At 41.4% G+C, this 26382-nt stretch overlaps 1 protein-coding gene across 10 annotated transcripts in view; it reads right to left on the bottom strand.

The window, feature by feature from the left end:
• ZNF366 (zinc finger protein 366) overlaps nucleotides 1-26382 on the bottom strand; it is a 69448-nt gene that overhangs the window by 27964 nt on the left and 15102 nt on the right. For 3 of the 10 annotated variants that reach the window (XM_034656338.1, XM_034656333.1, XM_034656339.1), the window contains one exon: nucleotides 8428-8469. The exons of 3 other annotated variants lie outside the window; for them this stretch is intronic. The gene's annotated coding sequence lies outside the window, so the exon portion shown is untranslated. Of the gene's footprint in view, nucleotides 1-8427; nucleotides 8470-18899; nucleotides 20133-26382 lie in introns of those variants that run through there. 4 more of the 10 variants (XM_034656340.1, XM_034656336.1, XM_034656337.1 and 1 more) reach the window with 2 other exon arrangements.

Below are 26382 nucleotides of genomic sequence, written 5' to 3' on the forward strand. Positions count from 1 at the left end.
GGGGAAATGTCCTTAGAATATATGTCAGGATTTTTTTTTTTTTGTTTGGTTTGGTTTTTTGGTTTTATGTTCATAGATGCAGTAAACTTGATATGCCCCCTCCTAGCTAAGCAAATATATGCCTGCATATTAGAAAGCTTCATTTTGTCTGTCTCTGGGAATGACAGCATATTCTGTTAGGAAGGCCTTAGAATGAGTAGCTAATGCCAGAAAATATGACCCTCTGGCAAGCAAGAGTGGTAAGAATTAACACATAATAAATGAGGATAGCCATCTGTGGAAGGAGCTTATCTTAAAAGTATAACTCAAGGCTGTATTTTTGGGAGAGAGGTGTGAGGAGCTGTTTTGTATCTTAATTGTGGTGGTGGTTACACAACTCTATTTGTCAAAACTCCTAGAACTCAAATGAATTTTACAGTATATAAATTAAAAATAAGTTTAAAAATATAAAAGAAACATACCCCAAAATGCTACTGTGCACAGTATTATAAAAAGAGTAACTCAGGATATTTGGGAAATATCAGTCAAGGCGAGCAGACTCCATCCTCTAATCAAGTCTTATCTTTGGAATGCATCCAATAATATGCATAAGGTATATGAAGAGGGGAACTCGGTTGCAAGTATTTGATGATCTTAATTATTGCTCTTTCTAAAGGGGAGACTTTGAATATGGCAGATATACTAGTTTTGTTTGTTTGGTTGTTGTTGTTTTGTGGGGTTTTTTGTATGTTTTCTATTCAGCATGAATATTATGGGGGCAGGGATTGTGCTTTAAATTACACTTCAAGGTCTAATTTTTGGCCCTGTTTGCATATTCAGGAAATAATCTTCCATTATTTCTCCAGCATCTTTGAAACCTAAGTGTACCATCAGTGGTCAGGATCATTCTGGTCATTAGGAAAGATATTTCTCCTCCTTGTAAATCAATAGATTGGTATTGACATGCAGGTCCACAAATAACTCCTGTGAATGAATCATTTCCTCTAAGAGTGATTAACAGCGTGCTTTTATGAAATGGAACACATGAATGTCCAAACCCACAGACTAAATCCTGAGTCATGGCAGCCCCACCAGGCACTGCTATCCCATGAAGCCTACCTGAACAGTCAGCTGCCTTCTTTCTTTGATACCTTTCACTGGGTGTATAAGCCAGACTGTTCCAAGATTGTATAGGGCAAGAGGTAGAGAGAACCTCACCTACTAGAGGCTTTATGGAGACATACAGGTGAAACTTTCCTTTCTATCAGAGCTGGAAGAAATTTTCTCACTTCTCTGACGTTTATCACATTTATCTGTTTGACTCATTGATCAGTTCCTGTGTTGCTAGTCACCTTTCTGTGTGGGTAGATATCTTATATTTCTAACAATCTGATTAGAAAGTCAGATACTTGCCTGGTGCGTTATCTATTGTTAGGATCCAATAATTGTGTGGAAATTGATTTAACAAGTCCCATGTTTATTTTGCTCTTGCTCCCTGATCCCTATTCCTACCTGAAAGAAGGAATAACTGGTTGACATGCCCTGTCCCAGTCCATCCCAGGCCAACTTCCCATCAGTAAACTGCCAAGAACAACTCTGGTGAGAAAGTTGGTTTAGCTGAGGTGTAGCAATGCCTAAGGTTTTCTTTCCAGAAAGCACGGCCCCCTTTGCTTCATGCGGGTGCAGGATCCTTAGCCAGTGTGCGCCATATTCCTTTGACCTGAAAGGTGGAATTCAGTCCTGTTACACTGAAATAATTATGAATGAATGTGGGAGGGCTCTGGAAATGCCAAGTGATCAAATGCCACTGAACCTTGGAGGGAGGGTGTCACCCTAGAGCAGAACATGCCCATGTTCTAGCAAACAATATCCCAGGAAGGCAGGCCACCACAATTTCTCTCAGTCACTCCATAACTGCAAGTTCCCTCATGATCTGCTGGGCAAATGTCCATTAGTTTTGTGGAAATGCCCACCCTAATGGGCAAGTGGATCTGTGACCTCACCCTTTCTTTATATTTTCATGTAGAGAAAATTCCTGCTCTATTTCTGTCTTCTGATGAGTGATCACGTTTCATCCTGGATACCAGTGTTCCCCTCACACTTTTTAGTGTAAGAGCTTCTGCTTCATGTTGATTTTTCTACTGATTCTGTTCACTAAAAGCATTATTGGAAAATACATATATTTATTTGTAATTATTTCCTCATATACTTGTACCCTTAATCTGTCTCTGGAAGGAAATACAAGAATCTGGTAATACTTGGTTGCCTCGGAGGAGGAAGACTGTATGACTGGTGGAGGAAGGCTTGGGAGTCCAGCAGTCGAGTTACCAGTTCAGGATGGACCATTGCCATCATAGTCTATAGACGTGGGAAGGTGCCCTGTGGGTGTGGAGTTCCCTGGGTAGAGAGGAAACTTTTCATTGTATACCCTTTCAACTTATACTTTCACACACTGTGACTGACTTAGCTATTCAAATACTTGCACTAAAAATTAAAAATTCATATTGGCTTTCAAACAGCAAACATTCAGACAAAATTAGACTTGGGATCGCCTTCCTTTTGAGTGCTGAAGAATTCTCTGGAAGCATTTCTGTGGACTCCTCAAGTTTTCTGCTGAAGATCTTTTGATGCCCCTGGCAAAGTTAATCCAGATTTAGACTTTGGGCACACAGCTTTATGACCCAGGGAAGTAAGCATAAGCAACCACAAAGACTCAGACATGGAGAAACCTCCCAAAAGCATTCACTCAGGAAACCCTTTCAAGTGCTTTCTTTGTGCCTGCACTGTGTGGGAGCCAGAGGACAATGTCTAATTAGCCAAATGCTAACTTCAAGGAACTCACTGTCTGGGAGAAGAAACTGACAGACAAACGTGGAGAAAAATATTCTAGGAGCTACAGTAGAGGATTCTTGAACTGGCAGGTTGATTTGCTGGATGTGAGAGAATAAGAAGCAGAATGGAATTTCTTTGATATAAAATATTTTCTTTCAAGATATTCCTTTATTTCCTTTTTTATCATTAAAACTTCCATTAGAATAGCAAGAAACAGATGGAGGATTATCTGTGAATGTGAGGGAAGTGAGGAAAACTACCCTTTTCCCCAACCAGTGCCCCAGTGTCCACTAGCCATGGATCCTGCAGAACAGAGGAAGACTTTGGTGACTAGAAGAGTGGGCTAACCTTTGATGAATGGCATTAAGAAAACCAGGTGTCTATGAGACAAAAATACATTCAACCTTGGACATTCAGATTATGTGAAGATTCACAATAATTACAGAATCACACGCTGCAAGTATGACTGATCCAGTTTCTCCACCCTACCCATTCCTGAGTTTTTCCCTGGCTCCTTCCCCAGTGCTGAGAAGGAACTTTGGGACGCTAAGGATGAGACCCTTGGAATATCAGGTCCTCCCTCAGGGCCCTAAGGTAATTAGGTTGCTTAAATCTTCTTCCAGGGTAAAAGTCAATCCTGTTTATGCCACTGCATAAAACATCAGAGCACAAGCGTGCTGCAGCCCTCAGACAGAATGAGTCCCTCCTTCCTCTCCGCTCCCACAGTCTATGCCCACACCCGTCATGCAGATTCCTCCCAGAGCGCCACAACAACCTGCTTCCCCACGTCACTGTGATCCCCTTGAGGTCCCGACTAATTCCTACACTTCTGAGTCTTCATGGCTTTGTACAATGACTGGCACTTACCAACAGTTTTAATTGAGACATTTTCGAATTGCAATAATTTTCTAGTCGTAAAATGATCTTATTCTGTTCATTAGCACTAACTAATAGATAAAACTACAAAAACAAAGTTTGTACTCTTTTCTTTCTACTTCCCTTCTCACAAATAGACAATGCTTTTTTGCTGTTGTTTAGGATTAGTCATCAAAAGGAACATAATTTGTTTTTAGATGTGGTTCATCTTGCTTATTAGTCACAAATGTATTTTATATTCTAATCTGTTCTAACGATATGCCAAGTGTTGTGTTTAGAGAATGGCCCTGGAAAGCAATGCTCACATGCCCAAGAAGGAGCACATTCATATTAGAATCCATCACTTCGAATCTAACTTATCTCTTTTCCATACCTCAGGTGCTTATTACATTAAAATGTAATAATACTCCAAGATTTGTAATTGCCTCAACATGTCTCATTCTGGCTTTTTTGTCAGTTTATCCCTTTATTATGTTTTCTCCCATAAACCTCAAATTCTAACTTTATGTAAAAAATAAGGAAGGAAGGAAGGGAAGGAGGGAGGGAGGGAACCAAGAAGTCAACTTGCCAACACCTTCCACATTGACCAGGCATTGTTGGGTGGTTGCTAGAAAATCTTGTTCACTGTTTCTTAGAAATGGCTATTAGCTTCTCTCTTTGTTTCCATTCCCGGAGCTAGGACTGTATTCTGAGTGCCCACTTCACGCCTAGGTTACTTTCAACAGTTTCCATCCACTCTTCCAGACTTTTTTTCTCCTTCTTTAAAAATTTCTTGAATACCAGTGTCAATTTCATCTTCTAAAAAGTTGTCACTTTTTCTAAGACAGCTCTGTTGAGGAACCAACAACAATAGTGTATAGATAGTGCCATGCACAGCGTGTAGAGCTGGCTCGTTGCTGCTCCAGTATTCATTTCTCCTTCTTCCTTTGGAAACAGAACCCCGATCTTGTTTGTGGTGACAATGTGCCCAGCCAAAGTTCTAGCCTTTTCAGACATCCCTTCAGTTAGTGGTTATCTAGTGCCTCAGTTCTGCCCAGTGAGATGTAGGCAGCTGGGGGCTAGGGATTTCTGAGAAAGCTCTTGCATTCCTAACACAGAAACTACCTGCTTTATCTTTTCCTTTTTAAATTCTTTCTGCCTAAAGTGTGGATATGAGGTTGGAGGTTGAGAGGTCATACTGCAACCATGAAACAACAGGTTAATGACAATGATTCCCACAAAGTATAGTAGAGGGGAAGAGGGCAATTGTCAGTATGAAACTTCGGTTACCCTCTTGGTGCCCGTCTTCTTGTTACTTGACAAAATGAATCCTTTACTTCATTAAGAAAATGTATTCAGAGTTCTGTGGCTTACAACTAAACAATGCCTACCTGATGCGCAGAGCAATGTAAACTCCTCTCCCTGACTTTCAGGTCCTTTAAAACAGATCCAACTCAGTTTCCCTTCTTGCTTAAATCCTCTCAGCCCCGATGAGACCACGCTTTCACTACATGGAACAAACTGATTTCTACCTCCTGGCCTTTGTTTAGACTGGTCAGCTGTCCAGGAATATTCTTTCCATTGATCCATCCCATTTTCCAGGCTTCCTCCTGGAAACTTTTCCACCCTACCCTTATGCCCAGTTATCTTTCTTTTCTTTTCTTTTCTTTTCTTTTTTCTTTTCTTTTCTTTTCTTTTCTTTTCTTTTCTTTTCTTTTCTTTTCTTTTTTCTTTTTTTCTTTCCTTTTTCCTTTCCTTTCCTTTCCTTTCCTTTCCTTTCCTTTCCTTTCCTTTCCTTTCCTTCCTTTTTTAAGATTTATTAATTTATTTGAGAGAGAGTGCCTGTGAGTGGAGAGGGGAGGGGCAGAGGGAGAAGGAAAGAAAGAATCTCAAGCAGACTCCCCGCTGAGCACGGAGCACCACTCAGGACTCTATCTCAGGACCCTGAGATCATGACCTGAGCCAAAAACAAGAGTCAGATGCTTAACCATCTGAGCCACTCAGGTGCCCCTCCCTTCTTTCAAATCCTGTTGTATCACCTCACTGAGCCCTGGGTTAAATAGAGTGGTTTGTTTTTTTTTTTCTTTTACTGCACTCTGGTTCTTTCATGGTTAGGTTTTGTTTTCCTGTAAGCCCCTTTCAGCCTGGGATTCATACCCTTCTGTCTCCCATTGTGCTTTGCACGGTACTAATTGCCATGAAGTTACTCAATACAGAGCTGTTGCATGGGTGGGATTCTCTTACTATGCACTGCTGTACCTGCTTTTTAAAACACAGTTGTTTGTGGCTTTAAGAGGACGTGTGAGTTTCGGTTGTATTTCCATCTAGTAAGTTAATGTTACCATAGATTGCTGGTTCAGATTCAGTATGGATTTGCCAGTTGGAGATATTTGCAGCAGCAAACATTGTCATTGTGGATTATTAGTTCCTGTGAGCATAATGCTGAAGTCACACGTTGTTGATAGAACATTGCTGACATTGGAGATCAACCTCCAGGCCCTTAAATATGGGTTTTCAGCATCAAGGAAACGGGAGATTAGGACTCTTTGGAGCCCATTTCTCCCTGTCTCAGAAGCACAACAAAGGCCAGTTAAAAGACTCAGCTTGGGTGAAAGGCCACAGATATGCTGTCAGGTTCCCGTGCTGAGCTGGGGCTAGGCTGCCACAGTGGGCCAAGCCAGCTCCATACTCTCCTCAGAGAGTGGCATTCCTTATGTTCTGCTGAATGCAAAGAAAGAAAGGAGGGAGAAGAGGGGAAAAAACCACCTCTGATTAAACTTCTGGGGGTTTAGTTACTCTTCTGTGAAAAGGAAATAATCACTGAACTTAAGCGGTGGACAGTTCTGTGTTCTTTCTTAGACATTTCAACTGTGAAAAATGAAAAGGATAGCAGAGGGAGGGGTCCCAAATTCAGAAACGAAGGTTATTCTATTTTCCCAATTTTTTTTCTAAAGATTTTATTTATTAATTTTGGAGAGAGAGCATGGGGAGGAGGGAGAGAGAGAGGGAGGGAGAATCCCAAGCAGACTCCATGTTGAACCCAATGTGGGGCTTAATCCCACAACCCTGAGATCACGACCAAGCTGAAAACAAGAGTTGGACGTTCAAGAAACCAAGAATCGGTCACTCAACTGACTGTGCCACCCAGGCACCCCTAATTTCTCAATTTTCTATATTTTTCTTTAAGGAGATATAACCACATTAATATTCTTACTTTCTTCCCCTTTGTCTCAAACTTACACACATACATGCATACACCCACAAGCCATGTAAAGCTGTCTTTTATGTAATTTGTTATATTCTTGGTGTCTGTTACATTAACAAATATAGGCATTATGGAACACAGTATGGAGGTTCCTCAAGAAATTAAAAATAGAACTACCATATGATCAGCAATCTCACTTATGGGTATGCATCCAAAGGAATTGAAACTATTATTGAAGAGATACCTTCACTCCCATGTTTATTGCAGCATTACTCACAATAGCCAAGAGGTGGAAACAACCCAAGTGTCTGTCAATGGATGAATAAATCAAGAAACTATATGTAAGGGAATATTATTCAGCCTTAAAAAAGAAGGAAACCTGACATTTGTGACAACATAAATGGAGCTTAGGACATTCTGCTAAGTGAAATAAACCAGACAGAGAAAGATTAATACTGGATGGCATCACTTATATGTGGAATCTAAAAAAAAACAAAACTTGAACTCATAGAAACAGAATGTAGAACAGTTGTTGCCAGAGGCTTGGGCATGGGGGAAATGGAGGCTGGTAAAAGGGTATACAGTTTCAGTTATACGGTGAAAAATCTGAGGATCTAATGTAAAACATGGTGACTATAGCTGATAACACTGCACTATATATTTGAAATTTGCTAAAAAGAGTAGAACTTAAATATTCTCACCAAAAAAAGAAAAAAAGGTGCTAAATATGTGGGATGATGGATGTGTTAATTAACTAGTTGTGTTAATTTCACAAGGTATATGTGTATCAAGTCATCATGTTGTTTAGATATCTTACAATTTTATTTGCCAATTATACCTTAGTAAAGCTGGGAAAAAACAGGGAAGTCTCTTCAAAGATACATCCTTCTAATACCCTAAAACATCAGCAGAAGTGTGTCTTATTAAATAATAATCCCTATTCTTAGACTAGGTATGACTTTGTTATTTGTTGACTTTTTTATTTGGTATATTAATCTTTTTAAAAAAAATTAGCAAAACAAACAAAAATGATGGGGAACATGAAACAATCATTTCTTTTGGGATAGACCTTGGGGCTAATGCCCACAGGACCCATTTATAAAAGTCTGTGTGTTGCTTTGGGGCACTCTGAGGAGTCTCAGTGCTGCTTGGTAAAAACTCCACTGGGCAGTCTTGATGGAAAAGGACAGAGTCCAAGTTTATGAGCAGCAACACTGAGGTTTGCAGAACTCAAAGGATTCCTTGGAGCCTCAAGGGCTCAGGAGTGATTTCCAGACTGCCTACACAGATTGACCACTGATACATTTATTGTTCACGTCAGGCAAGGCACATGGCAGTGAGGAGAGGGGATTCTCCTGCAAAGATGTGTAAGACACAGTGCCTTTCCTCAGGAAGCTTGTCACCTAGTTGAGGAAAAAAGCTAGAGATTGTAGGATCACAGACTGTCTGAGTTGGAGGGGACCTAAAAAGTCTAAAATGTAAGCCACATTATAAGTCTCTTAACCATTCAGGGTCTTGTTTTCCACATTTATGAAACAGTGCTGATGATCACCTACCTTAGTAGTGAATTGATTGAGATAATGTATCTTGTAGAGTACCTGCACATAAAAAGTATAGTTCAATCTGTTTTTAGTATTGTCATTATTACAAGTCAGTAAATTATGTTCAATAATGATGCTGATGATAGGATATCACTTCAGAGTGGGGCACTCAATTAATAGTGGGTGAAAGGGAAAGAGGGAGGGGGCATGCTGGCATACTGAGGAAAGGATGTGCCCTGTGAGTCCACTTAGGGTTACAGTGATTGATCTGGGCTGCCCAGTGAGGTCTCCCATGTTGCATCGGTCTATAGAAACTGGGCTCATGGGACACAGTGACACTAATTGTGCTGAACAAGAAGCAGGCATCTAACCACAGCCCTGTCACTAGCCCTGAGTTCTAACAGAGCTTACCACAAGCAAACAAGGAGAGTAGGACCCCATAGTGATGATGTCCTGACCATTCTAAAGTTACATAATCTCCCATCATCTAGCTCTTTCACGGTCCCACGCTTTATTTTCCAGGGGCAGTCAGAAAAATCTTTGCTGTTCATTTATTTGTTCTCTCTTACTCCACTAGACCATAAGCTCCATGAGACCAGGTCCTTGCCTGTTCTATTCACAACTGTACCTGCCGAGAAGAGGACCCTATACATAGTTGGTTGGCACGTGGGAATCACTTGGGAACTTTTAAATGTATAATACCCATCCACCCCCGCACCTAAAAACAATGCCATGCCCAGACCCCTCCCCAGATTTAAATTACATCAGGATCTCTGGGGGTGAGGACGAGACATTGGTGTATTTTAAGAGCTCTGTAGGTGATTCTCACAGCCACCCAAGACTAAGAACTGCTTCAGGGAGGCGTGAGATAAACCTCTGTTCTGTATCAATGGCAGAATCTCTACAGTAAGGGAAAGGTGACTGGGCCTAGGGTGGTAGAGGAAGGATTCTGATGGAAGCAGCCCTGTGACATGCAGTCATCCTTCCCTTTCTTCCACACAATCAGGCTACTAGGGATGGGGTATCAGGGTGAAAAGATTCTTTTCTATGACAAGGCTGAGTAGATGATGGCCCATGCAATGGCCATTTTGGGGTTCAGGTAATCCACAAACAGAAGCATCCTGGGCAGGTCATGCTGTACCTGGTGGGGGGGGGGTACCACCAGTGCATCATTTGAGTGCATATGAGTCTCAGACTAGAGAAATTTCCCCACCCCTTTTTCTCCTGCCAAGCCCCAACCTACCCCAAGGCCCTGCCTAGCCACCTGCTAAGAAGCTGGGCTACAGATTTGGTCCCCCATAGGGATGGCTCTTCTTGGCTCTTCTAACCTGCAAAGCTGGACAATGCGGAAGAGAGTACAAGAAGGTTTCTCCCTTCATGACTGACACTTGTGAAAGGTTGAGCTGTGGGATTTTTTTTTCTCACTTCTCTCTTGGAAATCACCTCCGTATGCTGATTGGACTGTAGGATAAGACTTCTTCTTTACATTGAGAAAGCATTTCCCATTATATTTAGGAAGCAAAGTGGAGCTGCTGTTTTTTTCAGCTTCCTTAGTGGCTTTTAATGCCATTTGTCAAGCTTGATTGTCTTTGAAAAAAAAAAACACAACTTTTCATTTTGGGACAATAAGTGACTAAATGCAAAATCTTCCCTTGTACTTTGGTTGATAGTTCACACCTTTTAGAATATCTTGCTTGTATTTTTAGAAAGAAACAGCTGATACTATTGACATTTATTTCAATTAAAATACCTCATCCAATTCCCCCTCTCCCAGCTAGGATACATAGACTATTGGAAAATATTCAATGACACTAACTCAAATGTCTATATTAAGTGTAGAGGAAAGGTAGAGTATGCATCTAATATCCCAAAAGCTGAGCTTATGGCATTGAAATGGCTGCCCTTAAGAAAGCCGTTGTGGCAGGAAAGGTGACTATTTTAGGTGTTGTTGATATCTGCAGGGGGTCTGATGGCTTTGAAACTGGGGTTCAACAAACAGATTTTTTTGTCCCTGGGTCAGGGTGAGTTTTACACAGGGGACTTTGCTATAAATCAAAGGGATTATGAGTAAAATCATAGCTATCATTAACCAAGGACTCACCACATGCAAGACTTTGACATGGATTATCTCATTCAATCACTACTATTCCTATTTTACAGAAAAGGAATTTGAGTCACAATTTTTATAAATTATTTGCCTAAGGTCACATAGCCTGAAAGTAGCAGCTCTTACCCAGGTATTGGTAAACTTTTACTTAAAGGGTCAAAGAGTAAATATTGTTGGCTCTGTGAGGCTTACAGTCTCTGTTGCAACTATTCAATCCTGTTGTCATAAGGAAAGCAGCCATAGTAGCCATGTCAACAAATGGGAGCGTCTGTATTCCCATAAAACTTTATATACAAAAACAGGTGGTAGGCTAGCTTAGGCCTGGGAGCCATAGTTTGCCAACTCCTGCTCTTTGCATGACACTGAGCTCTGTCTTGAAACCTGGTGCTGGACTCTTATTTTAAAACCCTCTTTCAAGATCTTTTACATTTACATATGGGCTATTGCAAATACTAATCAACCCTACTTACACAATGGCCTACTGGGCGAATAATTGAGTTTTTTGATGAATCATAATCCTCATTGCCAGCAGCACTCTAAATGTTAGGATGGGAAAGGGCTTTTAGATGAGCAGGGTTATAAACCACACAAGGACTCTTCAGAGGAAAGCTTCCACGTGCATCTTAGGTCTCAGGAGTTTGGAAGCCAGTGTGATAGAAGAGGAGTTAGGTTCCTGCAGCGCCTACTCTGTGCCAGGCCCTGAACAGGGGCTCTTCGTGCTCTGCCTTTCCTGAGAGGGTCTTCATAAACTGCTCCTTCCGTGCAAGTTTCAAGGTGGCCCTCAAAGCCACACACCAACAAGATCAAAGAACTGAAGGAGATGGAGCATTATATAACTTAATCCTCACATCAATCCTGCAAGACCGTTGCTCCATTTTATAGATGAGAAACAGAAGCTCAGAGGGAAGTCACTTGCCTGAGGCTGAAGAGCAAATTAACTGGCTGAGTTAGCATTTCATCCCAGATGAGCCCACTTTCTTTGCCTGTACCCCTTCCATTAGGCCACGCTGCCCCTTTTTAGTGGACCGCACACCTCACCTTGCTTCATAACTCAATCATAAACTCACTTAAGTTTGGAAAGTCAGTTGCATTTGGTATTCTATTTACTTCTAGTCTGTAGAGAGGAGACTAGGAAACCTTGGTGCACCCTACTTGCTTCACATAGTTGCTGTCATAACCAAACAAGGTAGAGCATCTGAAGGATACATGCAAAAGGTGACACTGTGGATGTGCAGCGACGGCATCTGTCAGGGAACTGGTCATAGCTGTGGTGAGGCAGGCCCCTTCACCTCCTCACCACATCGCTGGCCACTGAAAGTATTCCCCGGCACCCAGGGGACCCTGGCCACTGAATCATTTAGATTGCCCAAGTCTGGGAAGGAATAGGCCCCCAAAAATCCCCTGAAATCAACCCAAAGCTCAGGAACTAGGAAAAGGTTACAGAATCGTCATCCAGTTTCTTGTCACATAAGTGACTCTTGTAAGCACACACGTTAGTGTCATTGCTGTCCCCCTCTCAAACTGCATTCACCCTACTTCTATGCCTCTACTTTCACAATGGCTATTTTCTCCCCAGGATGAGGGTAAATCCAAACATATCTTCCAGACTGATCCCCTACTCAGTTGTTTCAACAACATGGTAGGGAAAGATTGTACCAGCTTCATTCAAAGCCTGAAGCTCCAACTCATTGGGAAGAGGGCTTTCATGTGTCTTTGCCTTAAATCGGCAACCTATTAAAGCCCTTGGCTAAAAAAAACAAAAACAAAAACAAAAAAAACACAACAACTAGGAAAGTTTGAATAGTTTGATTATATAAGGAAAAAAAATTCCTGTATGTCAAAAATCACATAAAATTGGGGCACTGGGTGACTCAGGTCGGCTAAGCGTCTGCCTTCGGCTCAGGCCATGATCCCAGGGTCCTGGGATCAAGCCCCACATCAGGCTCCCTGCTCAGCGGGGAGCCTGCTTCTCCTTCTCCCCACCCCACCACTCATACTCTCAAATAAATTTAAAAAATCTTATTTAAAAAAATTAAAAAGGAAATGGCAGACTGGTAAAATAATTGCAACATATGACAGAGAAACAGTATCATTTGATATCTAAGAGCTTCCACAGATCAGTCACAAATGTGACTACTTAAAGTGGAAAATTGGGCAAAAGCCATCAAAGGGATTGCACATGAACAGTTCTAAAGACAGATCTAAAAAAAAAAAAAATTTTTTTTTTTTTTGGCTAGTTTCAAGTAACACCAGAAATCCAATTCTCATGGAATCGCCAGTAATGAAATTGTTTTGACAAAACATACAGGATCATATCTGCCATTGGTAAGTTGTGTGTGTGTGTGTGCCTGGGTGTGTGTAATCTCTGTATAAGCTCACACCTGCCTGAGGCAGTTTAGATGGTGGAAGAGAATGAATGGCACCAGAGACAAGGATTGGACCGAGTTTCAGATTTAAAATTTATGAAAACACCATATACAAATACAACCAACATTTCAAGTCTGAGAATTTGCGCAAAGGGAGAAAGAAACACGTATATATTTAGGGAGGAAGATGGAGCAGCCTCACAGACTCTTGTTTTGCAACAGTATCCGGAATGAAGTGTACAAGGCCCTAGGCTCATCTAAGGCTACAGTCACACAGGAAGAAAATCCATTCATGAAACTAAATTGTCTTAATGCAAATGGCATTTCATGAGGAGAGACTACAACCAAAGTGTGAAGGACATTTTCCAAATCAACATAAAAGTGTGAAGAAATAGTGTGGATCTAAATTGAGTAAGAATTGTGTTACAAATTGATGAGGTGGTGAGGAAAAGCCAGCTAAGATACTGACAGGCTTACTCTAAGAGTCTGAATGCTACAAGACTGAATCTGGAAGATTCTGGCTAAAGATTATTTCCTTGGAAGGGTTAGCCAAAGAAAGAATTCTTTGACGGGCTTCACCACAGGTTTTTGTCTGTTTCTTGGAGCTTTTTGACTTTGAGCAGTTGGGAATAACTTGGTTTTAGTTGATCAGTCTGTCTCTGTCTCTTTCCCCTGCTCCCCCATTCTCCATTACCAGCAACAGGCTGATTCTGTTAGATTATTAACCTTCTCTGGCTTTCTAATAAAAAGGGTACATTTGATAGATAGCATCATTTAACGGAGTATTTGGGAAATAACCCCTTCAAGTTTTCATGTTCATTCGTGCTGATTGAAGAAATGCTGGAACTAACAACATGGAACTATTTGATTGAGTGGATAATGTAGTGAGTAAATAACAAAACATCTTTCTTCTTACCATCTGGTAAGAGGTAACTCATGAGAATTCCATTTAATAACAAAATATGAGCAAATTCAATCTAGAGATTAGGGAATTGCCTATAATTTCTGAAACCTTTGTTTTTTCAGAATAAAAGGCTATTCTGTAGGGATTGATGGGAAATTCAACATGAGTAGAGAATGCCTCTGCCTGAGAACTTTTTTTTTTTTTTAAGAGAGGGAGGGAGAGAGAGTAAGTGAGCATGGAGGAGAGCCAGAGGGAAAGAGAGACAGAAAATCTCAAGCAGGGTCCATGCCCAGCACAGAGCCCGACATGGGGCTCCATCTCACAACCCTGAGATCATGACCTGAGCTGAAATCAAGAGCCAGCTGCTCAACCAACTGAGCCACCCAGGTGCCCCTCTGCCTGGGAACTTTTTCGGGAGAACAAGCAAGCCACACTTTAAAAGTGTTGCTTAGTGATCTTATTCTAAAAGAAATGAGTCCTGGGCCAATTCACATCTTGTAAACTTTATGAGAAGACAGAATTATGGGATATTCAAGGAAAGAATGAGCACCATATTGGACACTCTGAAACTGACAGGTGAATCAGCTCTCTGGGTGCTATCTGGGCTGCTGGCAAATGACAGGCATAATATAAAGCCCATAGAACGTTATGGTTAGCAGAAGAACAAGGAGAAAGTCATGGAAGCAGCTGAGATAGGCTGGCTATTGATCAAGATGAATTAGGGGCGCCTGGGTAGCTCAGTTGTTAAGCGTCTGCCTTCGGCTCAGGTTATGATCCCAGTGTTCTGGGATTGAGCCCTGCTTCTGGCTCCCTGCTCAGCGGCAAGCCTGCTTCTCTCTCTCCTACTCCCCCTGCTTGTGTTCCCTCTCTCGCTGCCTCTTTCTCTCTGTCAAATAAATAAATAAGATCTTTTTTTTTAAAAAAAGATGAATTAAAAGACAAAATGAGTTAACACCACAATTAGATGAAGGTGAGCAACTCTACACAATTTATTTTTAATGACACTTAAATAATGTGAATTCATTTCCATTATAAAATTTAATACTGAAATGTTTAAAGAAGAAAATGAAAATAATACCACCACCAAGAGTAATTGTTAATATTTTGGTTTGTTTCTTTCAAGTCTTTTACATGTTTTCTTTTCCAACACTATTTACTGTACATCTCTATACAATATACAAATAACACTGCAGTAGACAACTTTATACATAAATCTTGGTTGACTATCATTTCCGTAGATTAGATTCTCTAGAAATAGAATTACTGAGTCAAAGGATATGAGTTTTCAGGTATTAGCACATATTGCTAAATTGATTTCCAGAAATGTCCCTCAAATTTATGTGTAAACTACTAATTTCCTTCAGTGCATCTTTTTACTTGCTGTGGATCCTTTCATTTTCCACCTGAAATTAAATAAACTCTTAAACTTGACCCAACATTTTTGTAATAGAAATGAAAAATATTCCAGGTTTATTGAGAAAATTATTTTGTGATGTTATGGTAACTTACACTGAGATAATTCTCAATTTGTAAAAAAATTTTCATACCCTTTATTACATTTAGTTCCCACAAAACCCCCATGAGATGAAGAGAATTCATTGTAGAATGTTTCAAGCATGGGAGAGGATTTCAGGCATCATCTTGTTCAGATTGTATTAATGTTTCCTTGTGACAGAGGCAAAGGGAGAATATGAGAGTCTTAAAATTCTAGAGCCCAAGTGTCTAAAATCTCAATTCATATATTACTTCTACTGGATGACCTTGACTCTATACTGGCTCCTGTAAGCCTTTTTGTCATTCCCAACTTCCTCCTCTCCTGTACTTTTTTATCAATCCATCGGGAAGTATATCACTCAGTCTCTCCCTGTATTAGGGATTTGTGAATAACTGGAAATCTAGACTCAGGCTCCTAAGCAGAGACAGACCAATCTGGAAACAAGCATTTTACCTATGATGTGTATGATGACTTAGAAAAGAAGTATATGGATGAAAATGATCCAGTGGAGTTAAGGTAGTCAGGTCTGAACTTGGAGTGAACCTGATAAACCAAAGTGGTCAAGGGAAATTTAGAGAGAATAAGTCTAGGGCTCCATGATTGACATATCTCACCACCAGACTGTTCTGACCATAAGGACTGCTGAATGTCAGAGTATGCTGACACAGGGGAATCATTTCCATGGGTAAGTCTCACCTGCTCACGTGACTGAGGTAGCACAGGTGAGTTCTGTCAATGGACAGGACGAATCTTCGGTGAAAATTGTCAAGCCTTCTTCTATCCCAAACACTTGGATACTCTTTGCAGATTATCATCTGGTTAATGCACTACAGGATAATAATATCTTGCTGAGAAGTTAAAACACCGTTCTGCTGATGTTTGGCTCTCCAGTGGTCCACCATGGCCTCTGGTCAGCTGTTGCCTCATTTTATTTAGAAACATCTCTGTAGTATTTCCATTTTGGGAGGTGTGTAATTTTAATTTAAGGAAACCATTTCTTAAAATGCTTGACATTTAAGAAAATCTGGCACTGTATTGCCACCACTGAAGCCAAGTATCACATGTGTAGAAAGTAGCATGGCTTAGCGTATTATGTGCGCCAAATTTTCCTTAAAATTAACATTTGTGCCATATGTTGGTACCCTAAACTCAATACTCCTTTGGCTGATGAAAACGCAAAAGGAAAACATTCTCAGACTAAGTCCTGTTCTCTTTCTTTGTATATCCTTTTACGTAGGCACTAGCAGTGATATTCCTCTGGGAGTGAAAATGAGCACCTGCTCTGTAATTCTTGGTGAGAGGTCAAGCACCCAAAGCCTTGGTGGCAGGAAGACCCGAGCTTGGCAGGCAAGGGTGCCTGAAGGCAGCGAATCTGCAAAGTAGTCCTATGTTCTCAGTTTATTATTCAGCTCCTCACAATGTTTTGGGAAGAACTTGGAAGTAGGCTTCAGACTCCTCATCTCCCATACAATGTTCGAGAGGTCTGAGTGGACAGGAGGTAACCAGAAATCTCTCATGGAATTTAGAAAGAGTGTTAACACCGTAACTTCACAAAATGCCCAGGTAACCTGGAGTGATAAGTGACCTATACTTGTGTATCTCCCTTTGTGGGTCTTAGGTGTTAAGTCTCTGGCCTTTGAGGCCCCATCCCCTCTGAGTTCCCTCCTCTGCTCCTACCTATCCCTGTCACATGTAGCCTCCATGGTTCAAGGAAGAGTTAACAGCCTTTGTGCCTGTGGGCCAAGCCTCTGCACCATTCTGGGTTTGCAATGCACTTTGTCTATAAGACTTATCACTACGCTCCCTGAGCCCCTCTGTGGCTCAGGCAGAGTCAGGGCTCTCCTTGACACAGAAGGCACAGGCTTTGCTTATAAGTATTGATCCTAAATCTGTACCAAGGGGTAGGATGAAAGGGTAAATTCTTATTACCACTGAAAACACCAGATTTAAACTACGATGGGAATTTGGGGCCCGTTAAACATATGGCTTTTTGTTCCACTGAAGTATTAAATAAGAATTATGTGTTCTCGATGCTTAGGTAAGCTTTTGCATCTCTACCATGAAGCAGACACAGTATTTAAGGGGAATGTTTGAAAATTCCACCTGTAGTAGAACGTAAGAAAGTCTGGAAATCTGCCTTCAGGAAAATAAAAAGTTTATTATATAAGTATTCAAACTATAAAAGTAGAGAGACTAATACAGTGAATCCCCATGTGAATCCACACCAAGTTTCAATTATGACGAATCTTATTTTATCTAAACCCCACCTTCTCCCCTACCTCCTAATTAGGATGATTTTCAAGTAGATCCATGACATATTGTTTCATCTATAAATATATTTTAGGATGTATCTCTTAAACATAAGGATTTTTTCTTAAAACACAGTCACAGTTCTATATGTAATATCTAAAACATCATTAGTTTCTTAATCATTAAATATCCAGTTAGTATTCAGATTTCCCAAGAAAATCCAACTTTGTTTGCCTCAGAATGAAAACCGTTATTGTAATGTTGTGCATTTACTATTGAACTAGCTAATTTCCCACATTCAGCTATCATAGAAGAATTTAGAAGTTTGGAAGGAAAGATTTCTTTGGGACATGATAATTTAAATAAAGAGAAGGAAAAACTATTTGGACTCCCTTCACCGGGAGGCAGGGATTGTTAAGACTGAAAAGCTCGATCCGTATTATCCAGCCCCACTGCAGTTCCTTTCTGTGTACTGAGGCATGGAAAAGAAAACCAGCTTCCTTGAATTCATATAGTTAGTTAATCACAAATTATTTGATTTTGAAATTTAAGAAGCTCTATTTAAAGTACTACTTGCCTTTTTAAATGACTATAAAGGACCTATATTTTCAGTGTTTTGTGCATGGATTTAAGATCTGTGTGGCCGCTTTACTGATTTAGAGCCATGTCAGTACTCACTAGCCCTGTGTGGCTTTTGAGCACATGAAGTATCCAAATTCAGACATGCTGTCTGAAGCACACTGGATTTTAAAAATTTAGTGAAAAAAAAAAAGTAAAGTACCTCACTAATAATTATTTGGTTGATTACATGTCTCAGCATTTTTTTTTGATTTATTGGGTTAAATAAAATAGGTTGTTCAAATTAATTTCACCTGGATTTTTTTCTTTTTTAAATATAGCTACTAGCAAATAAAAAAAATTACATTTGTGGCTTGCACTATATTGTGTTTCTATTGGATAATGCTGTTTTAGAGGTTGTGTTTTCGATGCAGGACTACATTAATTCATTATACAACCAGGTCAGAAGAGGGCTAGGGACAGTCAGCTGTCTCATCCTCTCTTTCTGATACGCCCAGACACTAAACCATCCTATAGTAAAACTTATTTTTTTTAAATATTTATAGAAAAATAGATTTTCCAACTTACCCTGTGGCTTGGTTTAATACAAGTAGGTGAGTTCTATAAATAGGAGAGTCTTACATCCACTGGTAGAAGTATTTGAAACAAAGAACTAGGAACACACACACCTCATGGCCCATTCAAACTGGGGTCTACTTTTTAAATAGCTCTTGGATCTTGACTTTCTTCCCATCATGACCTCCCAGCTCTCTCCCGGGTGCGCAGGAGCACCAAGCACCGACTCACCTGAGCCACTGCCTTTGTCTCGTACTTGGCTCTCCACATCACTCTTGCTCCACTCAACAAGCGTGTAGGACCATCATTCCCCTGCTTTAAGGCCTCCAGCTGTTTCCCATTGATTTCAGGATGAGGTTCAAAATCTGAACGTGGCCCACAAGCACAACAGTCTGACCCTGTCCATTTCTCCAGCTGCATTTTGCTCATGTTCCCCAAGCTCTCTGCATTTTACTCACATTGGCCTTCTCTCAGTTCCTCATCCATACTGTGCTCCCCCCCCCCCAGAACCTCTGTATATGCCATTCCCATTGCCTAGAACACTCTTCCCCTCTCTCTGCCATCTTTGTCTGGCTGGCACATGTTTATTCAGATCCCAGCTCAAGAGTTCTTTCCTCAGCACCTCCTAACCAGGGCAGATAAACCAATTTTGACACTCAGTATATATGAGAGTGATCATTTTACATTTATGTGTGTGATTATTCACTTAACTTCTGACTCACTTTGTAAACTGTTTGCTCTGTAAGGGCAGTAATCCTATTCACATTCACTGCTATATCCCAACACAGTGCTTGGCACATAATAGGCCCTCAATTAACATGAAGGGAAAAGGACAAAGGCAAGGTGGTTGAACCAACAAGAATCCTGCCTCTTCTTTACTGGAAGGGAAGAGGGCACACCCTTCATAACCATTCCTTCACAACTCATTGACATAGTCCTGGACAGACCTTCTGAGTGCCCAAGTATTTGGATTACCAAATTCTCTGGGTTCTGTTTTCATTGTCCGTGCAGAATCCAACCTTTTTTCACCACCTGCACTGCCCCTATCCTGGTGCATGCCACAACAGGCTTCTTCCAGGAACGTTGGCTTATTTTTTTGGTAAAGATTTATTTATTTATTTTTAGAGAGAAGACAGGGAAAGGGGCAGAAGGAGAGAGAGAGAATCACTCTCTTAACTCCCCGTTAAGCCCAGAGCCCGATGTGGGGCTGGATCTCCTGACCCTGATCATGACCTGAGCCGAAATCATGAGTCAGACTCTTAACCGACTAAGCCACCCAGGAGCCCCCAGAAACTTTGGCTTTTACTCTAAAAACGGTGGCAAATCACTTCCTAATAGCCTCCTAGCTCTTCTCTTCATTTCCAACTTTTGGCTCCCTTTAGCTTACTGTCAACACAATAGTCAAATTGACCCTATTAAAGTGTTGCTCAGATCTTGATACTACCCTGCCTAAATTTCTCCTGCCATCTTTTATTTTAGAATAAAAGCCAAAGTAGGGATGCCTGGGTGGCTCAGTCGGTTAAGTATCTGCCTTTAGCTCAGGTCATGATCCTGGGGTCCTGGGATGGAGCCCTGCATTGGGCTCCCTGTTCAGCAGAGAGTCTGCTTCTCCTTTTCCCCCTGGGAGCTTTCTCTCTCTCAAATAAATAAATAAATCTTAAAAAGAAGAAGAAGAAGAAAGAAAAGCCAAAGTCCACCCAGCGGCCTCCAAGACTATCCATGATGTAGTTACCCCCTTACCATATACACTACCACACCCTCCATTGCTTACTCCACACCAACCCCACTGGCCCTTGGTTGTTGCCCATACACAGAAAGCAGTCTCTCAGCTCCGGACCTTTGCACTTGCTTCTCTTTCTGTCTGGAGAGCTCTTTCCCAGATACCTACATGGCTCTCTCTTTTGCTTCCTTCAAGTTTTTGCTGCCTTTCCATTGAGGCCACTCTAACCCTGCCCCCCTCAGCACTCGTACTCCCTATTCAATCTCTTTTCCTGCTTTATAATTCTCCATACCTTTTAGCATGTAACTTATTTATTTTATTCAGTGTCCATTTCCGTCCACAAGAATGCAAGCTCTATAAGCACAGAGATGTTTGTCTTTTGTTTCCTGATATATCCCCAGTGCCTAAAACAATGTCTGCTGGAATAGGTTGATACATGTTTGTTGCATGAAAAAGATTCAGCCCATGCTGAGAAATAGGCAGGCTTGAAGTCAGCCATCTAGTGTGAACATGCAGAACTGGCCTTTGTTGTCAGCAGGCTGACTTGGCTCTACCTTGGAGCTGGTTCGGGAATCTTGGAGATTCCCTATGCCTGGATCATCTGCCCAATTTCCCAGTGTCATTCTGATAACTGTCTGTGAGGCCTAAGGAAACGGTATGGTTCCAGGGAGCATCTAACTGTCTCCTCCCAACATCCTCTCCTCCTCCCCCTCCTTCATCACACACAACCCTCTCACTTTCCAAGGACACAACTCAGGCTATTTCCAAAACTGAGATTCTGATCCAAAACAGTAGCATAGTGCATCTCCATGTGCACAGGAAGAGACAGAAGACCTCTGAGCAATTTCCTGGCCCCATATTTTTCCATTCCAGTAAATGAGGCCTTCTTTAGCTCAGGAATCTCTCTCTGAACCAAGCCAATGCCTTACTGGTGCCTGCCATTTGTCACTGCCTGTGCTTGTTTCTTTGTTCTTTTATTTTCTATTTTAAGTGATCAGTGCCTAGGTCCCTTATGTCAAAAAATGTTTGACTTACAGCTCTACCAGGCGTTGACTACTAGTTAAGGCCCATACAATGCTAATGGAGAGTTCCCTTCCTAAATAGGCATTTTATTTAATAATACATAATACTTCAATTGCACTCTCTGTCTTCAAAGAGTTTTGCAAACTGTATACTCTGTTAGGCTGAGCAGCACTTGAGTTCATGCTTTATGGCTCAGGAACCAGTAAGGTTAAGTAATCCGCTTAGACTCTAGCAAGCTGTGCTTCAGGCAAAGCACTTTGCTTTTTTAATCGATAAGGAAATAGAGCCATTAAAAAATGTTATTCTTTAGCAATTGACTTAATAAGTTTCCAGTTCTTTCCATGTGCTTTTTAAAGCCATATTTGTAACTTGCTGCCTTGGCTGTGCTGGCTTCTCTTTGTCTCCAGATACCATTTCATGGTCCTCTTCTCCCTTCTCCCGTATCCCTCCTCTTCCTCCTTTTTTTCTTTTTATTAAAGATTTTATTTATTTATTTGAGAGAGAGAGAGTGTGTGTGCAAGAGCAATGGGGAGAGGCATAGAGGAAGGAGAGAGAGAAGCAGATTCCCCACTGAGCGGAGAGCCGGAAGTGGGGCTCAAACCCAGGACCCTGGGATCATGACCTGAGCCCACGCCTAATCGACCGAGCCACTCATGTGCCCCCCTCCTTTTCCTCCTCCTTCTTGCCTTTATCCTCTCCTGGTTTCTGGGGGTACTCTAGCTGCCAAGGGAAACCCCCCATATCCCCAAGCTAAAAGTAATCCTTATCCCTGTCCCTCTGGGGCCCATTTTCAGCTGATAAACATATTGTTATTCATGGGTGGGGAAGGCTTGAGGTCAGGTTCCTAGGGAGTGGTGAAAATCAAGCATAAATGTATTTTTCTGGCCTACCAATTTTATGTAGTGGTGAGTGATTTAAAACATTTTACATGCAAACAAATGTGGATATGTTACGGAGCAGAATGCAAACACACACACACACACACCCAGGACTGGTTAAAGTCTGAAATTGCACTTGTGGCAGACCACTTAGGATTTCTTTTCTCTCCCATTAGGGGTACTTGGATTAGAAAGGTCTGAGAAGAACTAACATAACACAGCCTTTCCTCTGGGCTCCAGGGAGATGAAATATTGGGATTGATTTTCTAAGGGCTGGTGGAATCAGTCTTGTTATTTTGTTTCTTTGAGCAAGATTCTTTTTTTTTCTAGGGATTGTCTTGAAAGTAACAAAGGGAATCTGGGACATCCTTTCCCCTGGACCTTGAACATCTACCAGGCAGTAGCCTTACGAAAGTAAGGGCAGAGTGGGCCTTTTCTCATTATAGAGCAAATAAAAGCAATAAGCAAGCAAACCTGTTGCACTTGAAACTATGATTAAAAACAAAAGTCTGGCATGTGTTCGAAGATGAAACTTCTATTACATAATGATTTCATGCCAAGTGTGTTAAAGACCTTTACAGAGAGTAGAAATTGGTACAATCAAGTAAAGGCTTTAACTTTTATTTGACTCTAACCTGTTCATACCCAGGTGCATGTGGACATCTCCTTCTTAAGCCCCAAGGACACTTTATTTGGAGAGAAGGTACAGCACCACAGATGTGACAATGTGCTCATAGAACGTACCTGCTAGAGGAGAGAAGAGAGCCCAGAAGACCAAGTCACAAAACCCGGCTTGGAGTTCCAACTCCACCACTTATTGACTTTCCTAAGCATCCATTTTCTCAGCTATCATAACACTTGAGCCACCAAATTTTTCTAGCTCTCCTTCTGCACATATAGTTAGATTGCATTTTTCTAACCCTTTTATATGTAGGCATGGCCTCGAGACTTGCTTTGGCCACAAAATGTGAGCATACGTGACGTGTCATTTCCTCGTGGAATCTTTGAGAAGTAGTTCATGATTTTGCATAATTTTCTATCCCCCTGTCATAGCAACCTGAAACATTTCCCATAACAGCTATTCTGTCAGCCTCAGGCCTAAAGTTAAGATGACCTGGAACAAAGCTGTAGTTGAGCCATGTAATGGAAGTAAGATAGGAATCCTTGTTTTCTTTCTTTCTATTTTCCTTTTCCTTTTTTTTTTTTTTTTTAAGCCATGGCAATTTGAAGGTTGTTTGTTACTAAAGCATAACCTAGTATACCCTGACTAATATACTCCTTCATGGATCTGAAAAAAGATTAGAATGTGATCTGTGATAGGTAGTATGCTTGGCACGTAGCGGGTGCCAAGTAAATGCTAGTTCTTTCAGCCTTCTCCAAATTTCTCTGCTGCGTGATCCTTCTCAGCCCTTCCTGATGAGTCCCGAACTATGATACTCTGTAGAGAGTGATTTTAAATTAAGAAAGAATGAAAATGAACTCTAAGACTTCTTAAACAATTCTCTAACATCCTTTCAAAAGTGAGAGAACCCAAGGGATTCGAGTGGGGAATTCCCAGGATGGGAAGAGAAACTCCTGTCTGAAATTTTTTATAAAAGAGAAAGGAGCTAAGGGTCTTATCAAAGAAAGTAAAAGCCATGAACTCTGAAAATATGCAACCACAGGTATGTTCCACCTTGCAGTGTCAGACTGAGATTCTAGAGCTGGAATCAGGGCACAGACACCTCCGAGGATCCAGTTCTGACTCCCCATTAACAGCTTATCTGTCCTGGAGTGAAGTCGAGTCCTTGATCTACAGGGTACCAGCTTTCCTGACATGTCAGCGAGAATGATGAAACTGGTCAGACCTCAAGCTTTTTGCATTTTCTCATTGGCTTCTTAAGGGGCCCCTCCCTTTCTCCACCCAACCCAGACTGCAGCTTCATAGATCTGAGGGGGAAGCCAGCCAGGGCCACTGCTGCTGCCTGGGCCAAAACCAGATCACTTAGAGTTAATCACATCACAATCCACTCATTTAGGCCATCGACCTAATACCTTTTTAGGGTGTTTAAATCCACTTTAAAAGAAAAAAAGTTTCTACCTAAAATTACTCTAGAAAGCCATGTCTTTAAGCTTTACTAAAAGGGTAAATCATAACTGATCAAGTTAGAAGGCATTCGTGAAGAGTCTCCAAATTGTTGAAAATTTTGAAAAGAGGGGAAGGAAAGCGGATCGGAATATAGATGAAACAGAGCTATATTAAGCCTCCAGAAATTAGAATTAGAGGCAAGCGGGACAACTCTCTTTCAGAACCTCCAGTGGAAGAAGAGAGATGCAGAGAATGGGAAGGGTGACAAAGAAGAACAAAGATTTGTATTAAGCATCCACAGAGGGACAGGTACCGTGCTGGGCACGGAGGGATGGTAGCAAGAAGACAGTCACGGCCCTGACCTTCTCAAAGGGAATAGACATTATTGCTGTTTTGTGTGGGTTCATTGCAGAACTTTACCATCCCGGCCCATCCCAACCACTAGATGCCAAGGGTGGCCTGTACTCATTCTGATAACCAAAAGGTATCCTCCCTATTTTCACATGTCTCAGTGGGGGGACTGGACTGCCTTCAGCTGAGAACTACTGAACTTGGGTAATGGTAGCTGCTGCAGGTGACAGAACCAAGCACTCAAAGGTGCATAAAAGACCCAAGCAAAGGTAGAAGGAATGAGAGGGAAGTCCACCCTGAGACCCCCTTCCTCTCTCGGACGTGGCACTTGCTGTCTACAAATTTCCCCAAGGAAGAAAAAGGATGACAAGAGAAAGGGAAATTCACTTACTGAGCACCCAATGTGGCAAGGTAAAGTATAAGAAGGTTCAAGTGTGTTATGTCACAGAGAAGCTGAGCAATATATGACAAGGAGCATACACTTGAAGTCAGGAAGCCCAGGGCTTGAATTTTAGGTCTTCCACTTATCATCTGTGACAAGGTTCTTAATTGCTGAGTCCCAGTTTCCTCAGTTGGAAAATGGTGATTAAAAAAAATAAATAACCCACCTCACAGGGTTATTAGGAGATCTCATAAAATAAGAAATATAAACCACTTGATATTTAAAAAAGGCACTCAATAAATAGTAACTACCCTTTACCCTTTACTAGTATTTGGGTTTCCTAACAGCGCTGGTAAGAAGATATTCTCATAGTTGTAAAGAGGAAGGAAGAAGACCTAAGACAAGATGAGGGCTGGGAGCTAGAAAAATAATAAGGCAAATAAATAATTCTCATTTCAAGTTCCTTGATTTTTACTCCAGGCTCCTTCATCTCCACCTTCTGACAGAGAATCCCAGCAAGTTGCTTTGGCCCTAAAAATGGGCCTCCAGGAGCCCAGTCTATTGGTTATTGACCAGACCACTGGAATGGGGGAAGGGGACATTCTGGGTCAAACATGAGGGATGGGGACAAACTGGAGTTTGCTGAGGTATGCAACCTGCTGCTGGGGAGTCCTAGAGCCACACCTTTTCGAGGTGGCTGAAGGGACCTGTGGGGTATGAAGGAGGTGTGTCGGAGGCCTGGGGCTCAATGACGTAGGTTTACATACTTCAAAGAGCTGATACTTGAAAGACTGAATTTGTTGTGTGTGGTCCCAGTGGGCAGAAACAGGGCTTATGGATGGAGGTGACAGGGAAGAATTCATCTCCATTTAGTAAACCATTAATTTTCTGGCAACTTCTGAAAGGCTCCAACTGGATTTTATTCACTTTAGTGTCCATGGCACCAGCCCAAATCCTCACCCACATGGGACAGCCATGGAGTGGTGGCTGCTAGGATTGTTACTGGCTGGTCTTAAAAAATAAAGAGCAGCCAATTTTGAAAAGGTGATAGATTCTTCATTGGCCCATCTGCCTGAGACTTAGGTTAAAAAGCAGTATGTCAGGGGCGCCTGGGTGGCTCAGTCAGTTAAGTGTCCAACTCTTGATTTCAGCTCAGGTTATGATCTCAGGGTTGTGAGATTGAGACCTGCTTTGGGCTCCGCTCTGGGCATGGAGCCTGCCTAAGATTCTCTCTCTCTCCCTCTCCCTCTGCCCTTCCCCACTGCTTCTAAAAAAAAAAAAAAAAAAAAAAA

The sequence above is a fragment of the Ailuropoda melanoleuca genome, chromosome 3 (assembly GCF_002007445.2).
Source record: "Ailuropoda melanoleuca isolate Jingjing chromosome 3, ASM200744v2, whole genome shotgun sequence".
NCBI lineage: Eukaryota > Metazoa > Chordata > Mammalia > Carnivora > Ursidae > Ailuropoda > Ailuropoda melanoleuca.